This window comes from Schistocerca nitens, chromosome 5 (assembly GCF_023898315.1).
Source record: "Schistocerca nitens isolate TAMUIC-IGC-003100 chromosome 5, iqSchNite1.1, whole genome shotgun sequence".
In the NCBI taxonomy this organism is placed as follows: domain Eukaryota; kingdom Metazoa; phylum Arthropoda; class Insecta; order Orthoptera; family Acrididae; genus Schistocerca; species Schistocerca nitens.
The window spans coordinates 585,249,512-585,260,531 of NC_064618.1; positions in this window are offsets into that span (position 1 = coordinate 585,249,512).

Consider the following 11,020-nt stretch of genomic DNA (forward strand, 5'->3'; position numbering starts at 1 on the left):
GGCAACCACAGAATGTTTAATATCGATACTGCTCTTTGCAAGCGCCGGCCGAAGTGGCCGTGCGGTTAAAGGCGCTGCAGTCTGGAACCGCAAGACCGCTACGGTCGCAGGTTCGAATCCTGCCTCGGGCATGGATGTTTGTGATGTCCTTAGGTTAGTTAGGTTTAACTAGTTCTAAGTTCTAGGGGACTAATGACCTCAGCAGTTGAGTCCCATAGTGCTCAGAGCCATTTTGCTCTTTGCAAAATAAATTAAATTCATTTTGATTTAGTATGTTTACTCAATAATTGTTTGTAAACCCTCTCCATTTTTGCTTACGCCATTTAATATTGGTTTAATTCGAACAAGAATCTGCCGTCTTGCAAATGGCGGCCAGTAAAAATTATAGCTCGCACTGTACCGCACATCATTAATCTCTGAAAAAACGTACAATTAAATTTTCTAACATGTATGGATGCTGCCGTTACTGAAATGAGTGGTTTGGTTATAAATAACAGCATATATTGGCCAGAAGTGTGTTACAAGCTTCATATGTCTCCATCCACGTCTGTCAAACGAAGATCCGAACAAAAGCAAGATAATTCTGAAAATCTATTGTTTCTTTGTTCTAAAACCACGGATAATCCTGCAATATCGATACTACTTTTCACATACATCACAGTCATATAATTAATTTTTTCCTGTGCTTTTGCACACAAAATAACAGTTCGTTTAAAGGTGTCATGTCAATCATATATAAATATCTCTGTTTCCAGAGGATCAGTGCAAGGGGCTGATGCAGAATTTCAGCGTCTCAGTACTTTCTACTTCCCAAATTCGACGAAGACTAATCAGCTTTGCTGAGGAGTGACAATACATGTGTAGTATACATCGGTCCGAATAACTACGTCACTATGAATGAATAATGACAGGATCGAAATATTTTTATCATATCTAATGACACATTTACTGAACATAAACGACCTTCAAAAGTTTTTCATTGTCACAGTTATCCAGGCAAAACTGGAAAAGGAAGTTCATGAGGGAACTGAAATCTATAGCAATCTTTTTAATCTTACACTTCCTATCTCGCCTCAAGAAAATTTGGACGTCAGCTAATTTACACTTTTTACGGAAAATAATGATCTATTCTTCTCAACTTGAAGTTGAAGATTTCGTGTCCGTGTTGCTTATAAGTAAATTTATTTTTGGATAGAATCCGCTTTGAACAAACAATTTTTTTTTTCGTCTTTTATACAGACAAATGGTTCAAAAAACTCTGAGTACTATGGGACTTAACATCTGAGGTCATCAGTCCCCTAGAACTTAGAACTACTTAAACCTAACTAACTTAAGGACATCACACACATCCATGCCCGTGGCAAGATTCGAACCTGCGACCGTAGCGGTCGTGCGGTTCCAGACTTTTATACAGACAGGTTTCGCTAAAGTTACAGTTCCATCAGTGGGTTTTCTTATTTTCTTTCTTGTTAAGACATGCTGTGCTTTTTCTGATATTCTGTGTTCAGAGTCTGTCATTTTTTCCGGCGAACATGTGGTAACAAGACAAATTTTTTTAAGAAAAAGAAAAAAAATTCTGATGATGCTGTAACTTAAACGAAACGTGTTTGCGAAGAAGATGAAAATATTGTACTCGTATTGGCCGACGGTGGATACCATCCAAAATCAGATCTGTTGTCTATGTGATGATATCTATTGTTTAATAACTCAACGTTAAATACAGTTTTGTAGCTGTCGTGATAACTAGAATAAGCAGTTATTTTTTAGAAGTTGTAAGTATTGTGTTTTAATACAAAACCGTTTAGCTTCAATCAAAGTTCATAATGTATGACGCAGTCTGCAGAAGAAAGGTTTAGCATCAGCTGAACACCTGCAAGCGACTGTGGGAATAGATTCAAGGGGAACAGAAACTGAAACATAAGCCTTATACTTTTTTCGAATAAGTGAAGTAAATAACAAACAGTAACCAAAATGAAAGCAATCTGTTCAAAAGTGGTCATTTGTGAAATCAAATTCAGGTGCTAAGTAACATTAACCCATCCGTTGCTATACCTTGTACATTGACTCATCATTGTCAAGCCGTACACAAAGGTTGCTACTTTGAAGATGTGGTTCCAATGAGGCAGTCGTCGCAGTACGACTGACGCTCACGGCAGACGCATTATGAGCGGGTCGTATGAATTAGCGAGACCTGCGGCTAATAATAATATGTGAGAGAAAGGGCTTTTTACTCGATTTTCTTGCTGTAAAAAATACTGCATCTAAATGAAGAAAAACTACGTGGTCAATGAGTTAGTTTTTATGTGGAGGTTCTCCTTTTTCTTTAAAAAACACTTCTTTCTGCTTGGTGTGTTTCCTTCATTGTATACTATTCCTCATTTGATTCTGACGAAATTATTGCTACACAGTGTAAGAGGTCCATGACTAAGGTATTTATTGCTAGCGCACTCGAGCTGATGTAATTTCGATGGATTACTCAAGCGGTGCCTGCGATATGTAAGCTATAAGACGATCTCAGACCAAAGAGCAGTGTTGACTGCAGTAGGAACTGTGTGTCAGTAGTAGTAGGTAGTAGCTAGCGGTCTGGTGTATCGAGTTGGCTGGGCCGTTTGTGGGGAGCGATGGCTGTGCCTGAAGGTTGTAGTATAAGGTAAAAGCAGCCTCGAGCGTATGTACTGTTGTTATATCAAGTCCCATGTAAATGTTTATATTTAAATCTCATAATAATAATCTTTCTTATAAAAAGTAACTTTTGACAAACATTCATCTCAATAAACATTTTTACTAATTTCTCCAATCCACGGTTATCCCGATTATTGTAAAGAAAAATCAGTTGTTTCTTTTTATACATGACAAATCTATCGGCCAACATTGCACTGAGCTGTGGCAGAAAAATTTCTTATAGGAGCAGATATATATACGATATCCAGCGACCTTATTGAGGTAAGAATTATCAATTTATTCAGTATGATCTTTCAGGGCCATGACGCAGCACTGCTGACGTCCGAAGTTAGCAGTTTAGATTGACAGTCAGTTAATTATTGGAAGGTTATAAGTAAGCCACAATTTTATTGAGAGATTAGTCACGTTGCTATTGTGAGGTTACGGAATGTATCTGTTGGGAGGTTACACTTGTCGACAACCGGCCAGGATCGTATTTTTGTGAATTTCTGACAAGTAGTCACTTATATATCTGCTGTTATTTACTCAATGTTAAATGTAGTTTGCATCTGGCACAGCGCATTTACTAATTTGTCGCTCTTTCTTTCACAGATCATCGGCAATTTATTGCACTTTGTTGTTATTGTATTTGATCCATTTTTGCTTTGTCTTTGTTTGATTTTGTGCTTATCTTTTACTTGTGAAAATGCCACGAAAAACTGCCAACAGTACATCGCGATGCGCAATGAGTGAAAAAGTCGACTTGAATAATTTGACTGATAATACTAGCGACACTCAGTGCCATAGTGATCTTCCAATTACAGATAACCAGTGCGTGCCGACCACCAGTAATGATTTTAATCCAAATATTGAACAAACGAATTCAGCTATGTGCACACTAAATTTAACGATATTCGATGACGCGGCGCGTTCCGCTACAATGAACGCTGCCCAGAGTGATACACCTGATTTCCAAAATTTACACAGTGAACTGATAAATGTTTCTAACGAAGATGAACAATGTACTCAAAATACGTCAGATTTATTGGATCCGATGTAGTGGCGAACAGTGCACATCGAATTACCAAACCTTTTAGTGAATCAGACAATGACCTAATGGTTACACAAACGCGACAAATGCAGATACACCATCACGCAGCATAGAAAGTAGAGTCGGTAATTTTGGCAGTATTGCTACAACTTAATGAAAATCTCAAACAGTCGAATGAAAAACACTACAACAATTTCAAAAAACTTAATGAAAGTTTCAAACAGTCGAATGAAAACCAGGACAGATCGTTCAAACAAATTAATGAAAAACTTGACACCTGTGTTGAACAGCTTACTGAACAAATTACAGCCGTTGCGGGGCAATGTAATGAAACTAAAAAACAATTACGTGAGGAAATTAAGGCCTGTACCAGGAACAATAGTGAAGAGATACGCAGTACACATGCTGCCACAACTAAATTACTTAGAGATGAAATTAGTGCAGTTGCTAAAAAATGTTCAGAAAACGCAACACAGTTTCGCAACGAGTTTAACTTAATGGCAGCAGAACTTTCACGCACACTGGATGCGAAAGTAGACACGAAATTTGACCAACAGAACAGCCAAATTGACGAACGTTTTAATCACCACCTACAAAACAGTGAAACGCGTTACCGTAAATTGATTCAGGAACAGAACACAGTAAAGAAACAAGTCATGGAAACAATTACTGCACAGAGACAGGAAGATAAGCGTAAGTTATTTACGAAAGCAAAAACATACGTAGACAACAACATTGATACAGTATCAGACGAAGTCAATACGATCAAACAGTTGAACACTGAAGTGCATGATGAACTATCGACCTAAAAACAAAAACAGATACTAATATTCAGACTTTGGAAAATAAATACGCAATAGACTCTCAGACAGCGACCAGCAGACTTGAACAATTGGAATTAATACAGGATCCCGATGCCATTAAAGCAGGCGTTAAGAAATTAAACAAAACCACACGTAAAATGCAAAAACAAATTAATGCTTGTGACACTAAGAACGACGATCAGGTAAAAGCACTGACTGAAAAATTTGATGAATTGCCCAGTCGTATTGACGTTATAGAAAATAACAATGACACCAAATCAGACGATTCGTCTCCAGTTTCGTTCAATCAAACACCCGAATTCCAAAATTTACAGCAGACAATCAATGAGATAGGTACATCCAATAATACATTACGTAGAAAATTGTCATCTTTACAGCAAGAAGTGACAGAAATGAAAAATGTTTCAGCCACTAACACGTCACAGCATACGCCACATTCTGAACATTTGTCACACTCACACAGCCAGTATAATTTAGGTAATTTACAGAGAGTACATGACTTAGACCCCGAACAGACAGAGACAAATATATTCTCATACAATCCTGAACCTGCTCAGACATTCAGAGACGATAATTATGATTAGAAGCACTTTCTATCCGTTAGGAAATTCAAGGTATTTAAAAATGACAGAACACAGATTCACCCTTTGGATTGGATACAACAATTTAGTTTTGCATTTCCACCAACTTGGCCAGTAACACATAAACTTTAATTTTTTTGCAGTTTTTTGGAAGACGAACCGGCAACTCGTATGAGACCGATCGCGAGACAATGTTATTCGGTAGACGAATTTCAGAATGCTTCTCTGACAGCGTATTGGTCTAAGACGACACAGCGCGGAATCAAGGATCAGTTAATTAGCTTACCGAATTATGAGAACTCAAATTTACCCACCTTGACGCAATCCTTTGAACACATGGTACAACAAAACGAATACTTACGTGAGCCATACAGTGAATCAGCACTTATACAATATTGTATTTCTAAATTACCACGATCGTTAAGAGAATCACTTTTAACAGGACAGCAGAAAGAAAATATTTCGGCATTTAGAGATCTGTTACAGCTATTGGAAGTTCAGCAATCAGACTACTCCTTCATAAACAAAATTTTTTCACATAATAACCAAGGCCAACAAGCATACAGTAATTACGATCAGCCACGCTATTTTAATAGCAAAGGTGATAGTCGCACCAGGAATGACAACCGCCAGAATTTTAATAACAGACAAAATTTTAATCAGCAGTATCCTCAAAATTATCAGCAACAGCAAACTCATTTTGGCAACAATAGAGGTTATTCCCCACAACAACAACAAAACCAGCCGGTTAGCATACCTAACAAACAATCTAATGTGATAGGTCAACCAAGCTTTAATGTTTCACCACCTACACGTATAGCGTCGGCCCTACCAAATAGCAACGCACAGAAACAAGGAAATCACTACGAACAGAAAAAACATCATTTCAACTCCTATCGTAATGCGCCGGATAGCAATGATTATTATGACAGACGTAAAAGTAATGAGCACAGTTTTCAGCGTACATTTAATAACAGTAGATCTTATCAGCAGCAGAATCATCCGCAACAACAGATTATCATGAATGAACCAGACAGTCGGTATCATCCCGAACCTAATACGTCAGGAAGAAATAACAGAACTGTACAAATAGTCGAAATCCCACAGCATTCTCCAGCAAATAACAGCACGTCAGAAAGAATTTGACTAGATACAGTACAGGTTTCATCTTCCAGCAACGTAAGCAATACTTCTGACACACAGAATCTTGTTCACGAAAATGTTATTACTTTTGACGACATCAGAGACACACTTGTACAAGAAAAACCAGTTATACAAAAAACCATTTCCCACCCTGTTATTGAAGTAAAGATTGTATCATCCAAATTTTCAGCAGAAATCGATTCTGGATCACCTATGTCAGTTGTAAATGAAGAAACTTTCAACGAATGTAACAAAGAGAACACCTGTCCTACGTTACCATTAGGCAAAACTAAAGTAAAAGGGGCAGTTTCTGGTAATGGAATAGATGTAAAAAATCACACACACTTATCATTTTGTATTGCAGGTCATACGTTCCACTCAAATTTTTGGATTGTTCCCTTATTGACAACAGACGTTATTTTAGGTACGAATTTTTTGGTACAACATGACGCAACTATTGACTTCCAAAATTCCTATTTAAGGTTAAAGGATGCGAATGTACAACAGGCAGTAGAATTTCAGCACGCTTTATCTGCAGAAGAGCAAGCAATTAATCGAACAGAGGTCATTTCTACGTCGCGTAACACAAACTGTCATTCCACATTGTTCACAGACACGTACGTACACAACTACAATACACCAGAAGAAGCTGATTATGAAGTTACGCAAATGATTTCTGATGAAGTAAAACAGAGCAACGCAAGTACAGACGACGAACGTACTCAACTACACAATATTCTTTTACAGCAAGCTCCAGTTTCTGACAACATTCCTGGTACTATGTCCGGTTTTATGTATGAATTTCAAGTTAAACAGCACGACGCATTTAAAGCCAAACATTATCCCATTCCTTATATCCACAGAGAACAAGTTAAGAAAGAATTACAAGCTGTGCTAGACCAAGGAATTATTGAACCGGCAGTTAGTCCGTACATACACCCGCTCCACATTGTTAAGAAAAAGGATGGATCACTTCGCCTAGTACTTGATTGGCGTCATGTGAACGACATTATTATTAATGAAACAGATCGCCCACAGACAGTAGAGGAACTTCTACAGAAATTTCATGGTACTGCCATTTATCCCACATTAGATTTTAAATCGGGATTTTGACAAATTCAGCTCCATCTGAACTGCAGAAAGTACACAGCATTTCTCTGTTTTGGTGATTGTTATCAATTTTGCAAATTACCGTTCGGTTTAACGATTTCTTCAGCAGCATTTATTCGCGGTTTGAATACTATACTTCTGACAGAACTTAAAGACAGAATCACAACGTATGCAGACGACATCCTTATTGCAGAAGCTAACTGGTCTAAACACAATTTGATTCTGGAACAATTGTTGCAAACTTTTCGTGCACAAGGAGTCACAGTTAATCTTAGCAAATCACACTTTTTCAAAACTTCTATAAAATTTCTTGGACATGTAATTTCAGCAGAAGGCATTGCGCCTGACCCGGAAAAACTTCAAGCTTTACGTGACATTTCTGTTCCAACGACGAAGAAACAACTACGCAGCTTTTTGGGATTAATTAACTTTTTCCGTAAATTTATTCATTACTCTGCTTTAAACACCGTTAGATTATTCCAGTTGACGGGTAAAAACGCTATATGGTCCTTGGATAGCCAAGCACAGTCTGAATTTGTTAATCTGAAACATGCCTTGTTGAATGCACCACTCTTATCACACCCAGATCTTACCAGAAATTTTTCTCAATTGCCACCGACAGTTCTAACATAGATTTAGGCGTACACATTTTTCAGGAAATTGAAGAAGACGGTACTACAGTAATTAAAAACATCGCCTTTGTAAGTCGCATTCTGTCACCTGCTGAACGCAATTATTCTGTTACAGAACTTGAAACATTATGTGTCGTATGGGCATTTACCAGATTTAGGCATTTTCTTTACGGAAGACATACTACCGTTTACACAGATCATAGAGCTATACAGTTTTTAATTTCCGCTAAATTTACTCATGACAAATTAAGCAGACGGAAACTTTATTTACAGGAATTTAATTTTACAATTGTTTACATTCCCGGTACACAAAATATTGTATCAGACGCACTATCCCGTTCTCTCAGCAACAATCAGCAAGACATCGCAACCAACTTATGCCAAGAAAATTCTAGCGTCATGTATATTCAACGAATTGCATTTGAAAATTTCATTTCGTCATCATTACGAGACATGGCACAAAAGCAGAGCAAAGACAACGTACGGAAAGAAATTAAACACCTTTGGCAAGATAAGAATAACGTTAGCATTAGAAACCATTACACAGTACGCAATAACATTATGTTTCGCCGCTCTCACCCTGACAGCAACAGCTGGTTATTATGTATTCCTCACGACCTTGTTAACAAATTAATTTAGTTTTCTCATTTAAGTTACGCACATTATTGAGCCAGAAAACGTATCCTTATACTGAGACAGAACTGTTATTTTGCTAACATGGAGAAACGTATTCGACGAGTTTTTGCGTCATGTAAAATCTGCCAGAAAGCTAAATTAGACACGACTTCACATATTCCTCCGTTACATCCCATTGTACCCGTTAAATTGAGACATACGGCCGCTGTAGACATTTTTGGTCCGATTCCCAGACCTAATAGAGGTTTTTGTTACATCTTTGTCGCTGTTCAACTCACTTCGAAATTTGTTACCTTCACTCCGTTGCGCAAAGCTACTGCTAACTCTATTTCGAGTGAATTTGTAAAACATTTTCTATTTCATGTAGGGCATGTATTGAAAGTAATTTCCGACAATGGATCACAATTTCGATCTGTAATATGGACACGTATGTTACGAGCTAGAAACATTTCTCCGATCCATATATCCAAGTATCACGCTTCTTCGAATCCTTGTGAACGACTAATGAAAGAAATTGGTAAACTATGTAGAATATACTGCCATAAAAAACGTATTTACTGGGACAGACACATACTCTCATTCCAGGATGTAATTAACTCCATACCAAATGAATCTACTATGCTATCTCCGACTGTTATATTGAAAAATGTTGAACCACCTTACAAAATTAAAGAATCAGTATCCTTTTCTACATCACGTCGACTACGCCACCATGAAATAATTGACATTGCGCTCAGCAACATCAAACGTGCCGCAGAACGGCGGAGAAGACAGCAAAAACAGGTTTGTACACGCCGTGACTTTCACATTTGACAGAAGATATTAGTACGCACTCACTATTTGTCGAACAAAGGAAAGAGTAGGTGCATTAAATTTGAGCTTCTATACGCAGGTCCATATAGAATTCGCAGCATTCCTCACCCCAGTGTAGTACACGTCGAAACTTTGAGAACCAGAAAAACCAAGGGCAATCACCATATTTCCAATATTAAATCCTTTATTGAATAAATATACTTTATGATTTATCACACTGTAATGCCATTTCCAGATATTTATATGACCACTTCCTAATGATGATTATATTGTTTCTGGGCAAGTGTCCGGCATGGTAAGGTTAGCAGGTCGCTTTTCTTGTCGTTATGTATCAGACTGTGCACATTTTCCATTTTTTTTGTTTTTTGTATGATTGTTTTCGTATTGAAAGTAGAATTTTCTCTGTATGTACCATGTAATCTTTAAGATGTAACAAACAAGTTGACTTTGACATTTTTGCCTTATGATATCTCAATATCTTCACTATTCTGCATTTTTGCTACTACATTATGATATTGTGTTTACATTTTCGCACTTAAAAACTGTCTATGTTTTTGACCTAATAAGTTTTCTGTCATGCTATGCTGTTTGCTTAGACATATCACTAGAAACAAGTTTTCATTAATGGGTATATGATTTAAATGCAAGATATTAATCCATATTCACCATTTTCAGAAAGCAATGACGAGTAAAAGAAATAAATTAAACAACCACAGTGGTTTACTATGAAATGGAAATCTCACCATCGGTATGAACGAAAGAAAATGCAATACCTTGCAATGAAGAGTAAATGGATCAGAGTTAACAAGCATTAACAAGAATATACTATTCACACTGTATAATAGCAGTCTTAACTAATTACTTTTCTTTCAGAATACGAGGTGATTATTGCAGGCTGCCAGACTCAAGTATACATGTTAATTTTAGTGATGAAATGTGCTAGCAGTAAGAAACTCTATAATATATGAAGTAATGAATGATAATGAATAGTTGTATGAGGAGGATGGTAATACGAATATGAATAATGAATAATGAAGTGTCTTTTTTTTCAGATGATAATTAATTATGATGAATAGTTGTATGAAGCATATGGTATTAAGAATAATAACGTTTTTCTTTGCAGATGATGATAAATAATGAATAGTTGAATTAATAATATGGTAATATGAATAATGAGGTTTTTCTTTGCAGATGATGATAATGACGAAGTTTTCTATTAGTTAGGAAATGCTATGTAGTTATTTAAGTATTTGTTGAAGTTCCTTTTGACAGAATGTCTTATGTCGCATAGTATAATGATTGAATGTTTTGGGAAGGGACAGCTGGAGTACATACATGTTAAGTACACGTTTCATTTGCTGTTAATTCGAAGTTTACTACTTTTCAGCATTATATACATTTTTTCTTTCAGGTCAATAATCCATTTTGTATTTTTTCCAGGAGAAGCTTTTCATGATATTAATATGCTATAAGCACTTTGTTATGAAACCTGTTCTAATACTTGCATTTCTTTTTACCCAGGTGTCTATCATTTATGACTGTGATCACATATACTCTACTTGTTTCATA